The 15,147-nt window shown below is 44.9% G+C and overlaps 1 protein-coding gene across 4 annotated transcripts in view; it reads left to right on the plus strand.

Annotated features, from left to right (window-relative positions):
* The window catches only part of ZNRF2 (zinc and ring finger 2), a 99,237-nt gene that overhangs the window by 32,254 nt on the left and 51,836 nt on the right, over positions 1-15,147 (plus strand). The gene's annotated exons all lie outside the window — the stretch shown is intronic.

Consider the following 15,147-nt stretch of genomic DNA (forward strand, 5'->3'; position numbering starts at 1 on the left):
TTTAATGGAGCTGGACCAGGGACCCCAGGTTATGGATGGTTTGCTCTTGGCCGGAGCTCAGAAGGCCGTGGTCATGAGACACCATATGGTAGGGTGAAGGTAAAGCACAGGGCAGGGACCCAGTGCTTAGCACCATTTATGGGCCTACAGAGGGCGGAACAACACCTACCACAGTTTGGAAGCAATCCACTCATAGAACTGTAAGTCAGGCGCCTGAGACAGCCACACAGGCCCAAGGGGACCTCTGCGGAGCAAAACTGGAACATGTCAGCTCTTCTATCATTGGTAGAGATGATTCAGAAGCAGAAGGATTCCCAGGGCCCCTGCCCAGTTTAATTCTACAGGATACAGTAGTTACGGCTGACGCTGCCTCGAATTCCACAGAGCTTGGGGTGAGCTTCATCGCAACTGCGGTCAGTACCAGGGGCCCTTATGGAAACTAATTGGCAGGATGATACGGACGCAGGTGGTGCTATCCTCAGTGTCTTTATGGATCTAGTCTGGGACTCCTGTTCCCAGAAAAAATGGCTCAGTATCACGAGTTTGATGCGTGCGATTCAGTGGGCCAGTATTCAGTATGATTCATTAGAGGTACTGTCATCACTGTTAGGCATGATGATCTCTGGTATAGGGGTTGTGCCTGGAGAAGGTTCATGCACGGTCTCGGCAATGGTTTGAACGCCCATTTCAGATAAATGTCGGGACACTCACCATGCCAGGTTTGGTGTCCCGGTGGGGTGACGTCTTAAGAACTACCCACTGGTGCACTTACAGGCACATGATGCAGGGATGTTACTTATTATTCAGGAGTGAATAGTGGTAGCATAGGAGGACAGTTTAGTCGGTTGGGAGGACCATTGTCTGGATCTGTGATCCAGGAAACTTGGTTGTAAGTGAAGGCAGGCACGAGTAGCACTAGCAGGAGTTGAGGAGGTCAGCTTGGCACTCTGGAATTTCAGAGGGTCTCCAGGACTACTGTGTGCTTCCCATTACCGACTCACATGTGATCAAGACCATGTCAACTGACGAGGGAACTCGTTCTTAGACACTAGCGGCAGGATCCTCGGTCATCTGGTGGAACATAACTGGGATCCATCAGGACGGAGCGTAAGCAGGGCAAACTATATGAGGGCAAAGTGGATGAGTAGAACCCTTAGAACGGTTTGCATGGCACCTGCTTCTAGAGTGGTTCGAAGTGACTGTGATTTGGTTCAGTTGACCCCCAGGGATCTCTCCATGTTGTCAGTATCTGGATGGATAATCCGTTGTTTCCCATGGTGCCCAATTCAGGGGGCAGCAAGGGTTGACACACTTCATTCTCAGTGGTCCAGGGCCTACTGTCCGCTTTTTGCTCTGGCTTTCCTACCAGGGGTCTTCAGCGGATTCTACAGATCTGGGCAGAGTAGCCTGGATAGTGCCACTTTGGTCCTGGCACCCGGAGGTCGTGGGATGGGGTGAGCCTGTTGGTTGGCCTCCGCAGAGACTTCCCCCCGATGGTATCCCTTGACCAGTGGGTTTTGTGGCCATCCAGAAACCCAGGGGGATATTCTTGACTGAGTGGCGGTTGTACAAGGACTGCTGGAAGGGCAGAACCTCTCCTTCGGTGTGCTCCGACCTTTGCAGATAGCCAGATGTCCGTTCACAATGTCAATTCTGTTGCTACTTGAAAGGTGTTTAGTTATGGAGCTACTCTAAAGATATCCAGCCAATAAGGATAGCAGTTCCACTACTCATCGAGTGGGCAAGCAGCTGGAAAATAGAATGAGATCCAGCAATAGTAGTCAGCACATAGCAGTATTGCAGAGTGTTAGATTGTGAGGATAGCAAGGCAGTGACACTACTTCAGAGGGTCAGGAGCTTCTCTGGAGGGCCACTAATTGAGACCGGTGGTGGGTCATTGCTATACCAACTGGGATGCCAGAGGCGTTTTCAGCTCTCCCTACAGTCTTTTTGTTTTTGTTTCGGGCCACTAAGATGGTTCACCTCAGTTCTTAGAGTAACAATACGGCCAGACAGATATCACAGTTGGCCACTCTCTCTGTGAGAGAGGACTTAGGTGTTCTTCACTTGGATGGAGGAGTGTTTTTACGTCTAGACCTGGACTTTAAGATCACTCTCACCTCCTGGTTTCACTGGGCACAGGAGTGGGTTCTACTGTTTTTTACTATTATCCATCATCTGCCAGAGAGGAGGACTGACAGACACCTGGGGTAAGCCGGGTCAGGAAGAATTTCATCAAGAGGACACAGGGGTTTGACATATGAAGGACCTCTTTGTGTCTTTTTTTCTATCAACCACGGGAAGGGAGTTCGCGCCTTAGACAGGGGGCAGCTGGATTAGAGTTATAATTGCCAGAGCTTCGATGCTCAGTCTTTGCCATGACCCAGGGTGGTTACCACATTCTACGAGAAGTGCGGTGACCGGGGACACTAGTGTATCTGTGGAATAGAGCTGCAGAATGGTGGGCGACTCCGTCGCCATTCTTCCAACATTACTATATCAAAGCTTGGGTCTCAGAAGAGGTGGGGGGGTCAGTGAGTTTGTCACAGTATGGTGGAGACGCCCAGACCAGACGACTTCCCACCCTTGTGGACTGACTTTGGTAAGTCCCATGCCTGGAGTCTCGAGTTCCTAGCTGGAAAATGGGTATTGGTCCTACCTGATACACCCCTTTTCACAGAACAAGAGACTCCAGCCTCACCCTTTGACCACCTAGCCACCTCCACCAGTCACATGGCCATCTAGCCACACCCACTCAGTCACATGGCCACCTAGCCATGCCCACCAGTCACATGAGCACCTAGCCACACCCACAGAACTGATAGTAAAAATTTTTGATTCCACCACTGAGTATACCGATAGTTTTCTTAACCACTGCATACTGGATGAATTGCATTTTCTGGGCTAGTTTCAAAAGTAGCTTCAGGTAAAGCATGTTGCAGTATTCTACTCTGAGCTGAAGGATTGTGAGCAAAGCTGACTGAGTTGGGAAAATATGCAGTTGATATACAAGATTGATTTGTGTCTTAACCACAGCTGCCAGTTCCAGAAAGAAATGTGTTCTGTTTTCCCCTCCCAACACTTCCAACAAAAAGTCAGTCAAAGGCCTCCTTAAAGTTTATTTACATTTGTCTGGATTCCTTCTGGCACAGAGATGGTCTGGCCACGTCTCCCCATGCGCCTGCCAAAAACCCTGGCGATAACTAGAAAATTATAGATAAAGCACGAGTCACTCACGAACAGATTCTTACATCCAGGAAACAGTTTGCCAGCGCAAATTCACTGCTTTGTCCAACACAAAAAGCCAGGAAGCTCCACCTCCTGCTTTATAGCCCCTGTGGGTGTCACTCCGTGACTCATCATTCCCTTAGCCGGTCCCAAAGCCTCCTCTGCTGCACGCGCCGGTCACGTTTGCGCAGTCTCGCATCGAGCCAAGATTGTTCTTGGGGCGTTGCCAAATCAGAAGAAGGCCCAGGAGAAGCAAGCCTTGCCAGCTCCTCCTCCTCACTCTCTGAATCATCCTTCTCCAGAAGTTCGAGTCCGGGAACCTGGGTCACAACAAAATGAGAGTCTGAGATTATATCCAAATTGTACAAGTTCTACCTGGAATAGTGCAATTCCAGTTGTAAAGATGGAGATCTCCTGAATTAGGGGACCCCAGAGCTTACAATTACTACTTGTTAGCTGTACAGCTAGAAACTTGATGCTGCTAACCAGCTCCACAGGTGAATCATTAATACGTATAGGTGTGTGGCTATGCCGCCTTTTTTGAAATCATCAATGATCTCTTTAGTTTTTCCTAGGTTTAAAATAAGGCTGTTTTTGTTCACCACTTCATTAAACCATCTACCTTCTTGCAGTAAGCACCCTCATTGTCATTAAATGAGCTCATTACTGTTGAATCGTCTACATACTTCACAATATGGTTGGTGGTAAACCTAGCACAACAATCATGAGTCAACAGGGTGAATAACAGCAGACTTAAGACATAGCCTTGAGGAGAACCTGTGCTCAAGAAAATGGTGTTAGAAATATTAGGAATATCTGCAGACCCCTCACATCCTGGACATAAACTGCTTCAAGCCCTCCTCTTGGGATGGTGTTATGGAGCATTGCAGGCCAAAACACAAGGGTAATTTCCTTCCCTCAGACCATCACTGCTGAACACATAATTCTCACAGTGCTGTCTTATGTCTATGTGTATTTGCCTAATTACCGTATTTCCCTGAAAATAAGACCCTGTCTTATATTTATTTTTTGTTTTAAAACACATTAGGGCTTATTTTGGGGGGATGGCTTATCACCTACTTGGTGCTGCAGGTGCTGGGCTATGGGCTGAGCCCAGTGCTCTTTGGGCCCTGGCAGGTACTGCAACTCTCAGACCAGCTAACGAGGTGGGCATGGGGCTTCTTCTGGCCACTATCAGCCTCTATCTGACCTATGGCTACTCTGCCACCGGCTGCTGCCACCCCCCTCACCTTTCACCTGGCCCGCCATCAAGCTCCAGCTGCTACCCACTAGTCTCCACTATCTCCCACTGGAGCTGCCCCATGTATCCCACCACACTCCTCCCTTGCTCCTGTCCTGTGCACTTTTGGTGGGTGTCTGGCAGGTGGAGGGAGGCAGCTTCACCGCTACTTGCCTTGCATTATCTTGTGACGGCAGCAGCAGCAGCCCGCTGGACAGGCCAAGGTGGCCAGTGGTGGAAGCTGGCAGCAGAGCAGCCACAGGTGAGGTACAGGCTGAAGGCATCCAGGAACAGTCCCACCTCCACCTCGCACAGCCGGCACAAGAGCTGCAGCAACTACCAGGGCCAGGGCCCAACAAGTGCCAGGCTCAGGCCATAGCCGGCGCCTGCATCGCTGAGTAGGCATGTAGGCTGATGCTCAGCAGCCCAAAGGTGGTGGCTGGCGAGACGATGCAGGCAGTGTGAGTCTACTAACAGATGCTGGTGGGGGCCCTGACAGGCCAGCAGTAGGGGAGCGTTCTGGAAATAGTAGATCTGGGCTGAATCGCCCTGTGCCAGACAGGAGCAGCTCAGAGTGGGTAGGCGGACGTCTGCCAAGAGGGAGACTACAAGGACAAGGGCCTGCTTCCCCCAGAGCACAAGAGGAAAGAGGGGGAGCAGGTAGCATGTTGCCAGACAGGCAGGCCTGGTGGCAGTGCTGCTGCAACTGAAGGAGAACCGGGACACCGATGAACGACAGTAACTCACTGATGAGATACTGTAGCAGCAGCCTGAGCAAGACCCAAGTCCAGGCCTGGTGGAGTGCAAATTGTAGTTGCTACCTGCTCCAGAGCCACAAGGTAAGTGGCAGTAGGGAATGGCCCTCAACAACGAGGTTGCCTGGCAAAACAGGCAGGACCAGAGCTGGGGAGAGTGTGCGGGGAAACAACTCCACATCCTTATGTCCCTATGCCAAGGATTGGGGCAGGTGAGCCAGGACTGTAATGAGTGTAAATGATTCCGAGTTGTTGAGAAGAGGGAGGTGTTGCTAGGGGGTGCCTGGAGAGGTGGAATGAGAGGAAGCTCCTGGCCCTCGCTGGTTCAGCTGATCTGCAGGGCTGCAATTAAGGGGATAGGTTGGGTCCAGGCTGAGCTTGGTGTGGCGCTTTACTTACATTGCCGATCCCGCCACTATGCTGAGCTGTGCCGTGCACCCCCTTCCACACACACGGAGTGCTTAACACCAAGGTGTGGCCACTGGAGTCATGCTGGTGGGGCAGAAAGAAGCTGAGCCTCCATGAGGTGGCCAGAGAAGTGCACTGTGCACTGTGCACTGTGCACTGTGCTAAGAATTGCCTCAGGGATCACTGTCCGTGATTGTGAGGTGACACATGGTTAGGTGGGTGTTTGGTTGTTTGTGGCCTGGAGGGCAGAAGGGAATAAGTTTTCTTCTCTAGCTTCTCGGCTGGGGGAGGGGGGGCTACAGCTTCAACGCAGGCCTGTGGGTTTCTGAATTGATATACCCAGAAATGAGATAGAACACCCTCCCTTTAGCTACTTTTTTTTTTTTTGCCATATTTTATTTTCTATCCTTGGGACGAACTGTGTTTGGTCAATTTATACATCTGTTGTGCCTGCCCACACTGTCCCACTGTCTCTCTGCTTGCCCTTGGCTGCTGCTGGACACTGTCGGCCCCCACATATTTGCCACGGTGTGTGGGGGCTGCGTAGCCATATTGGTGAGCACGCAAGCTCAGTTCCTACCTCTGGAGGGCATGGTGGGGGTGGGGAAAGCCTGTTTTTTGCTCTCCTCAGGCTCCAGAGCTTTTCTAGGAGTCTTGGGAGGACCAAAACAGCCTTCTCCAACCCCAGAGGCCCTCCGGAGGCTGAAAACGGCCCATTTGCCAACTTCCAGTTTCACAAGTAGGCCCATTTTTCACTCACTTCAGGCTCCAGAGCCTTTCTATAAGGCTGGGGAGGGTGAAAACTCCCCTCCCCACCTCCCAGTCCCACAGGAAGTTGGCAAATGGGCCGTTTCCAGCGTCTGGAGGGCCTTGGGGCGGGAGGCCGTTTTGGTCCTCCCAAGGCTCCTAGGAAGGCTTTGAAGCCTGGTGAGAGGAAAAAATGGGCCTACCAGGCCCTCCGTGCCAAAAGCGAGGGGGAATGCGGGGGGGGGTGTCACATGCGCATGCACGGGGCGGGGCACATAGAATTATGGGTGTGGGCATGTGTGTGACCCCCTCTTCCCCTCTTTTTTGGCATGTAATGGCAAAAAGGTTCATCAATGACCTAGGGCTGATTTTCTGTTTAGGTCTTATTTGTTGAGAAACATGGTAGTATGGCTATAACATTATTATTTATCTTTATTATCCTTCTTACAGCCCCCCCCCCTTATTAGCGTTATGATGATGATGTTGATGATCATATTATGTTACTTTGCATGTACAAATTCCTTGTATGTCTAATCATACTAAACATAAATTATTCCAGGGCCTCTGGTGGCTCAACAGACTAAGACAATCTGTTATTAACACAGCTGCTTGCAATTACTGCAAGTTCAAATCCTACCAGGCCCAAGGTTGACTCAGCCTTCCATCCTTTATAAGGTAGGTAAAATGAGGACCCAGATTGTTGGGGGCAATAAGTTGACTTTGTATATAATATACAAATGGATGAAGACTATTGCTTAACACAGTGTAAGCCACCCTGAGTCTTCGCAGAAGGGCGGGATATAAATGCAAATAAAAAAAAAATTCCACTCCATTCCATTTCATGTATTGCTTCTCTGTGGATAGAGAAAAGTTAGAAAGCAGTAAGAGCTAGAATTAGAATTAGTGGTATAACTTTTCTTATTTAGCTGATAAAATGAGGAAAGTATAGACATACAGTGTTCAAGTATATTATAATTTAGGGACATTTTCTGTACTACCAATTTTTTTTCTATTTGCAGTCAGAAGTTCCATTTCGTATCTAGTGATATTTCTTTTAATTTGTCATTTTATGCACTCCTTCATATACATGGCAGTAATGAACAGAATAACAGAATCAAAGCAATGCTTGCACACAATTTTTCTTAAACAGAAATTCTGCTAGGCAATTTCAAAAAAGTAAAATGAACTCTAACACAATTTTTTAAAAATAAGCGGTCTCTTTCTACTTCTTTCTATTGAATTTGCTATATCCAAAGTCCAGTGGAGTTTACTTATCAGTAAAGAATAGTCAGAAATTGGAAAGCTGGTCAGATTATACATTTAGACTTCAGATTCATTTCTTCTTCAAGTTTATTTTTGCATTGAACCTTTATAGTAATTGATACATTGTGACTTTTTTTGCTTCTTTTTAAAAATCATGCAACAAGACAAGGTTGCCCGCTGTCACCTCTATTGTTTGTGTTAACATTGGAAGTACTTATCCATGTGTAGTATCTTCTTGTTTTAGCTTGCTAATCATCTCCTATGTTTTGTAACAGATATAGAATTCAAAAGAGAATAGAAATGGGTCAAAGGAAGGCAGGGTCCTGATTCTATGAGGCAGTGGTTCTCAACCTTTATAGTGCTGCGACCCCTTTAATACAATTCCCCATGATGTGGCGACCCCCAACCGTAAAATTATTTTCATTTTGAATTTATCGCGCCTGAAGCCATATTGGCTAGCAATCTGAACTGCTTGTGATTGCCTTGAGGACGGAGGCATTAAAGTGGAGACTCCTCCCCTATTAAGTTTATGGCGCCTGAAGCCAGATTAGGCTAGCGATTGGGAGTGATTGCAGCTGGCTTGAGAGGGAGACATCAGAGCAAAGATTTCTCTCTTTTTTAATTCATTGTGCCTGAAGCCGAATTTGGTTAGCGATTTGAAGAGCCTGCAGCTGGCTTGTGGAGTCAACCATTGGAGCGCGATTCTTCAACTCACAAGTATACTTCCCATATTTCCGATGGTCTTAGGCGACCCCTGGCAAATCATCATTTGACCCCCAACGGGGTCCCGACCCACAGGTTGAGAACTGCTGCTATGAGGCAAATAAAGATTTATACTTTTGACATGATTCATTTAGACAAGTAGAGTTTCTTGTCATAACAATAGTAATTTCATAGAATTTGCTTTGGTGATTTCTTCCAGGTTGTTTCTGTTCCACAATCTTTCTTCATGCAGATCTATACCTTGTATTCTGTAGATCTGTTGTTGATGCAAAATATCAGAGAAATTGCCTTATGTAGGGAAAGACTGGGGAAGAGTTACTATGCTGTTAAGTCACTTTTTCTTTTGCTAGACCAACTGAAGCCTAGAAGGTAGGAACTGGGATAAAAATAGTTCTCACAAAAAAAGGAAATGTATTGCTCATCAAAAGCTAGAGTGTTTCAAAGATTAGTTTTACTGTGGTTTCAGATATATCACATATGAGTCAAAAAGAAGATGGTTCACTTCAGTGTTGTAGTATAAAAACTTTGAGCTAGTTTCACAGTGGTGCACAATCCTTATGTAGTTTTGCCCTATCTATAAAAATAATTTCTCATGAGACTTAAATCTTAGGAGATGTGAATTCTGTGGATATATTGACATCTGATACTGCATATTAAATTATCTGGCTGTTTGTTAAGCTTATTTAATCATTTGATTGGCTTTGTCACATGTTGGATCTTTAGGATCTTAAAGAGAAATATAATTTATCTTTGCTAAATAAAATGTAAAGATACCAAGTTTAACAATGACGACTTCATCATTGATATAGTCCCACAATACCCTACTCTTCAATTCAAGATATTTTTTTCAATAAGAAACACTCCTTCTAATCAATCAGAAATATTTTACTTACATACAAAGTGTGGCATGTTATCATTTAATATGCATGTGTTATCATTTCATTTCAGTTTGGTTATTGATGGTGGTCAGTGGTGAAATTCAAATTTTTTCCTACCAGTTCTGTGGGCATGACTTGGTAGGCATGGCTTTGTGGTCATATGACTGGGTGGGTGGGTGTGGCCAAGTCAACATTACTTCTTTGCCCTAATGATTTACAAAAAGAAGATATACCAATTATTTCATGCATTTAATATTTAAGAATAAACGAAGTACACAAAACAATAAAAGAGATACACAAATACTTACATAAGAGCAATAAAAGTATGGTCTTCGATGTCACTTCTTTGCACCAATAATAATGACCTACAAAAAGCAGTTTGGAATTCGGTTCGGGTGTGAAGCGAAGTGAAGGTAAGCAAGCTGAAGGCTGGGGGGGAAGGTCAGTTAGTTAGCTAGGCCTGCCTGGGATGGAACCGAGACGGCTGGCCAGCTAGTCAAGCCCAGGGATGGAGACACGCTATGCCGCAACTGATTCCCGGCGGCTTCGTGAACTACGCGAGGGGCAATTTTTACAGTTCAGCGAACCGATTCAAATTGTCCCTACCAGTTCGCCTGAACCAGTCCTAACCAGTCGAATTTCACCCCAATGGTGGTAAATGGCCCTTAAAATGTGGAGAGGATCTGTAAAGAGAAGTGGAACAAAATGCCTCCCAAGATGTGTGCAAACCTGGGGCCAACTACAAGAAATGTCTGACCTCTGTGATTGCCAACAAGTACTAAGTCATGTTTTACAAAGGGGTCAAATATTTATTTCACTTATTAAAATGCAAATCAATTTATAACTTTTTCAAAATGCATTTTTCTGGATTTTTTCATTGTTATTCTGTCTCTCACTATTGAAATAAATCTACCATTAAAATAACAGACTAATCATTTCTTTGTCAGTTGGCAAACGTACAAAATCAGCAGGAAATCAAATACTTTTCCCCCTCACTGTACATGTGGAATATCCACATTGACTGTGCATGTGTTTTAAAAGCAATAGGTCAGGCCAGGAATAACTATAATATGTATGTATAAAATCTGTCATCTGTCTGTCTGTCAGTTGGTCTATTTCATATGCCATCCATTTCACCAAAGCTAATTCTAGCTGCTAACAATAAAGATACCAATATAAAAATGAAAAGGTAGAGACATTAAATTTGAATTAAAATTGACCAAGATAGAGAGGAAGGGAGGAGATAAGATTCTTGTCTGATCTATTAGCTACCTCCAGAATGACATTCTCCCATTGGAACCCCAGGCCAGTTGGCAAAGCCATGTCTTCAGGCCCTTTCAGAAGAGTGGGTACAATCTTCCCACTTCCCGCTCCCGTTTTCCTGGCAGAAAAGACTTTTCCAGGATCCTGCCAGCTGGAATTCCTTGACCAATGGGGTCTGCTGCATGGTCCTTCTGCCAGCATGTTTGAGGTGGGCTAGTCCCAGTAGGGTGAGATGGTTCTTTAGATAACATGGGCCTTTCCATGAAGGGCTTTAAATGTGATAATTAGCAGCTTGAATTGAACCTGGAAGCAAATTGATAATCCACTGTCTTTATTAAATATTGATTATAATATATTTACCACTATATTGGCTGAATGTATAAGGAAGTGCATTCCCAAATTGATACACACTGATCAGACAGGTTATTTTTAAAAGAGAGAGATGATGGATTGTACTGTATTGTACTTGTATTGTAGAAATATTTTAAATGCATTAGCAATAGCACTTAGTTTTATATACCGCTTCATAGTGGTTTACAGCTCCCTCTAAGTGGTTTACTTTGTCAGCATATTGCCCCCAACAAACCTCGGAAGGATTGAAGACTGAGTCAACCTTGAGCCAGTGAGACTCAAACTGTCAAACTGCTGGCAGCCTGGAGTCAGCAGAAGTAGCCTGCAGTACTGTATTCTAACCACTATGCCATCACAGAATCTCAGAATATATCAATACTAAGAAAAAGAAGGCATGAAAAAGTTTTTTGAAATTTTAATTGTTTACTTTTACTAGGGGTTTTAAAGAAAATGAAATCTGGGGACGTTAAAATATAGAGTATATATAAGCAGTAAACAGCAAAGATTGTATTGAATGGAATATTTTTTGCAAGTTTCTCAATATGCAAAAGTGTAAGGCAAAAGTGTCTTCTGACTCCCTTATTATTTGGTGAATGAATGAATGAATGAATGAATATTTTAATTTGTATACCGCCCTTCTCCCGAAGGACTCAGGGCGGTGAACAGGCAGATAAAATACAAATACACACAATAGTTAAAAACATCCCTTAAAAAACTAATTTAAATTTGCCCAAATGTTAAAATAACATACTCCCCCATAAAATTATAAAACTTTAAAAACCCATCAAATTCAATTAAAATTTAAAGATAAAAATCAGGCTAGTCCAGCCATACGAAATAAATAAGTTTTAAGTTCGCGGCGAAAGGTCCTAAGGTCAGGTAATTGTCGAAGTCCGAGGGGAAGTTCGTTCCACAGGGTCGGAGCCCCCACAGAGAAGGCCCTCCCCCTGGGGGCCGCCAGTCGACACTGTTTGGCTGACGGCGCCCTGAGGAGTCCCTCTCTGTGGGAACGTATCGGCCGATGGGAGATAGAGGCTGGCAGTAGACGGTCCCGTAGATAGCCCGGTCCTAAGCCATGGAGCGCTTTAAAGGTGGTAACCAATACCTTGAAGCGCACCCAGAAAACAACAGGTAGCCAGTGCAGTCTGCGCAGGATAGGTGTTATGTGGGAACTCCGAACCGCTCCCTCAATAACCCGCGCAGCCGCGTTCTGAACTAGCTGAAGTCTCTGGGTGCTCTTCAAGGGGAGCCCCATGTAGAGAGCATTGCAGTAGTCCAGGCGAGAGGTAACGAGAGCATGAGTGACTGTGCATAAGGGACGGTCCAGGAAGGGACGCAACTGGCGGATCAGGCGAACCTGATAAAAAGTCTCCTGGAGACGGTTGCCAGATGGTCTTCAAAGGACAACCGACCATCCAGGAGCACGCCCAAGTTGCGTACCTTCTCCATCGGGGCCAATGACTCACCCCCGACAGACAGCCGCATCTGCAGCTGACTGTACCGAGGTGCCGGCATCCACAGCCACTCCGTCTTGGAGGGATTAAGTTTGAGCCTGTTCCTCCCCATACGGCTTCCAAACACCAGGACAGCACTTCGACAGCTTCACTTGGGTGGCCCAGGGTGGAAAAGTACAGCTGAGTATCATCAGCGTACAGTTGGTATCTCACCCCGAAGCCACTGATGATCTCACCCAACGGCTTCATATAGATGTTGAACAGGAGGGGTGAGAGAATCGACCCCTGCGGCACCCCACACATGAGGCACCTTGGAGTCGATCTCTGCCCCCCTGTCAACACCGTCTGCGTCCGGTCAGAGAGGTAGGAGGAGAACCACCGATAAACGGTGCCTCCCACTCCCAACTCCTCCAACCGGCGCAGCAGGATACCATGGTCGATGGTATCAAAAGCCGCTGAGAGGTCTAATAGGACCAGGGCAGAGGAGTAACCCCTATCCCTGGCCCTCCACCAGTGCGACCAAAGCTGTCTCCGTACTGTATCCGGGCCGGAAGCCGGACTGGAACGGGTCTAGATAGACAGCTTCATCCAGGTACTGGGGTAGCTGACATGCCACCACACTCTCTACAACCTTCGCCGTGAAGCAAAGATTGGAGACTGGCTGGTAATTCCCTAAAACAGCTGGGTCCAGGGAAGGCTTCTTGAGGAGGGGTCTCACCACCGCCTCTTTCAAGGCCGTGGGAAAGACCCCCTCCCGCAAAGAAGCATTTGTAATCCCCTGGAGCCAGCTGAACAGAGCTAGCAGGCGAGCATGGGCAGGGCCAGTCAGAAGTGGTATTTACCAGTTCAGTGAACCAATTCAAATTGCCGCTTCCAGTTTGCCCAAACCAGTCCAAACTGGTCAAATATCACTCCTGTTTATATCATTGGCAAGTACAAACTTCAGTCACAAAAACAAAAAGTATAATACATAGGACTTCCATTCTAATTATCTTAATTATTATTGGGAAAAAATAAGTCAACAGGCAAAAAAATCCAAGTCACAATCCTTTCATATTATAACAGCTTTCAAATAGGTTTCGTGGTCATTACTTCTCAAAAAGAGAAAGTAATTATATTCTGAGAAAGCACTGAGAAAGCAAGATAGGAGCTGAGCTAAAAACAGTCACCAGTAATAATTAACAGTGCACAGACTCAACCTCACCTCCTGACTCCAGGCCTGGTGATAAATTTTGGAAAGAAATAATGAATTATTCTTGCTCTTAATTCCAAATTTTAAAGAGATTTACCTTATTATGCACCCTTTCAAGTTATTTTGTATTTTTTTATGCTACAGCTATCTATGAAGTCCAATAGCTATAATTGTTCCTTTTATCACTAATAATTCTACTGTTCAAAGCTCTTATCTGTTCTGTTATTTTTTAACAGGAAGCTTGCTCTCTGTTAATTTGGCTTGCTCTGTCTTAATTTGGAGAGTGTTAATTTATATCTTTCTTTTGAATCTTGCAGAATTTTAAATCTTACTCTTATTTTTTTTCCTAATCCATATAAATCTGTTGACTGTTTTGTGAATCTGGCAGTTTTTGTCTGAATTTCAAATCAGTGCCATTTTGCAAAGTTCATTTTGCATAAAATTCATTTTTATTGTTGCAATAAATCATTTCCTGACTTCTCCCATTGTTCAAGATCTCATTTTATTTCTCTCCATAACCTATAGGCTACTAAAACTTCCATTACTGTAACATTTTAACTGCAAAACAGTGATCATAAGGCAACAATTTTTGAACCAAGTACCTCAAATGAGTTTTTAGAGAATCTGTACAAAATCTGGGACCCAAGACTCCAGCAGAATTAAAATTAGGCAAATTTTATGCAATATTTTATAACAATTATATTAAACAGTTTAATCATACAAAATGTCATAAAACATTTCCTTGTGCTGATGTTTAACTGTATTGTATGGTTCAATGTAGGCTATTTTCAAGACAGATTCATCTCTTGAATATGTCCTAGCTTTTCCAGTGAAGGCAGTACATTAGAAAGTTGAGGAATCTGGTAAAGAAATATCTCTGCAAGAAGGATCCAAATGATCAAATTGTCTAGTTCATTATGATTGTCTTGAAATATTTTTAATGCTTCCTATTAAATAGAACTAGGTGGATTATCTTACAATGGTCTGTCTTTTCAGAAAATTTTCTTCATAAAAGCTTAAGTCTTTTGCTGTTATCTAAGTTTTTATTTATTTTGTATTCAAAAAAGCAACCAAAGTCTTTAATTCCTTTCAACAGTTCCAAGAAGGCTCATACCCATTTCCACAACTCAGGTAACCCTGATGACATAAACCTCCAGGTGACTTTAATGACTTGCTAAAAGATTGCAAATGACCAACTGTCTGCAAGGAGTATAAATCCTTCCATTCCCAACCATCCAGTCAGAGCTGAATAAGTTTCTTGCGAAAAGAAAAACCAGAATGTCCAGTTGCCTCTTGAAAAGCACCTTTGGGACAACCATGACCTGAATGTCTAAGAATCTCCATAGACACTTTAATTGTTTGCACCGGCTACCACATAGAATTTTATGTTTACCTAATTGTTAACAGTATATCATTTGCATAATACATCTTATATTCTTCTCTTTGAATTTTGATCTATTTGTCTTCTCACATCTTGTTTACTAGAACTTTCAAAGAGATTATGCATGCTGCCCGTTCGCCCTTTGCTTTGGGCCGGGGACCGGGGCTCAGGGATGTGCCATTCCCTGGAGCCACCGCCCACTCATTGTCTGCCTTGGCCAGGTCGGGAATGTGCCATTCCCCAGAGCCGCTGCCGCCCACATTG

This window comes from Ahaetulla prasina, chromosome 4 (genome assembly GCF_028640845.1).
Source record: "Ahaetulla prasina isolate Xishuangbanna chromosome 4, ASM2864084v1, whole genome shotgun sequence".
In the NCBI taxonomy this organism is placed as follows: Eukaryota; Metazoa; Chordata; class Lepidosauria; order Squamata; family Colubridae; genus Ahaetulla; species Ahaetulla prasina.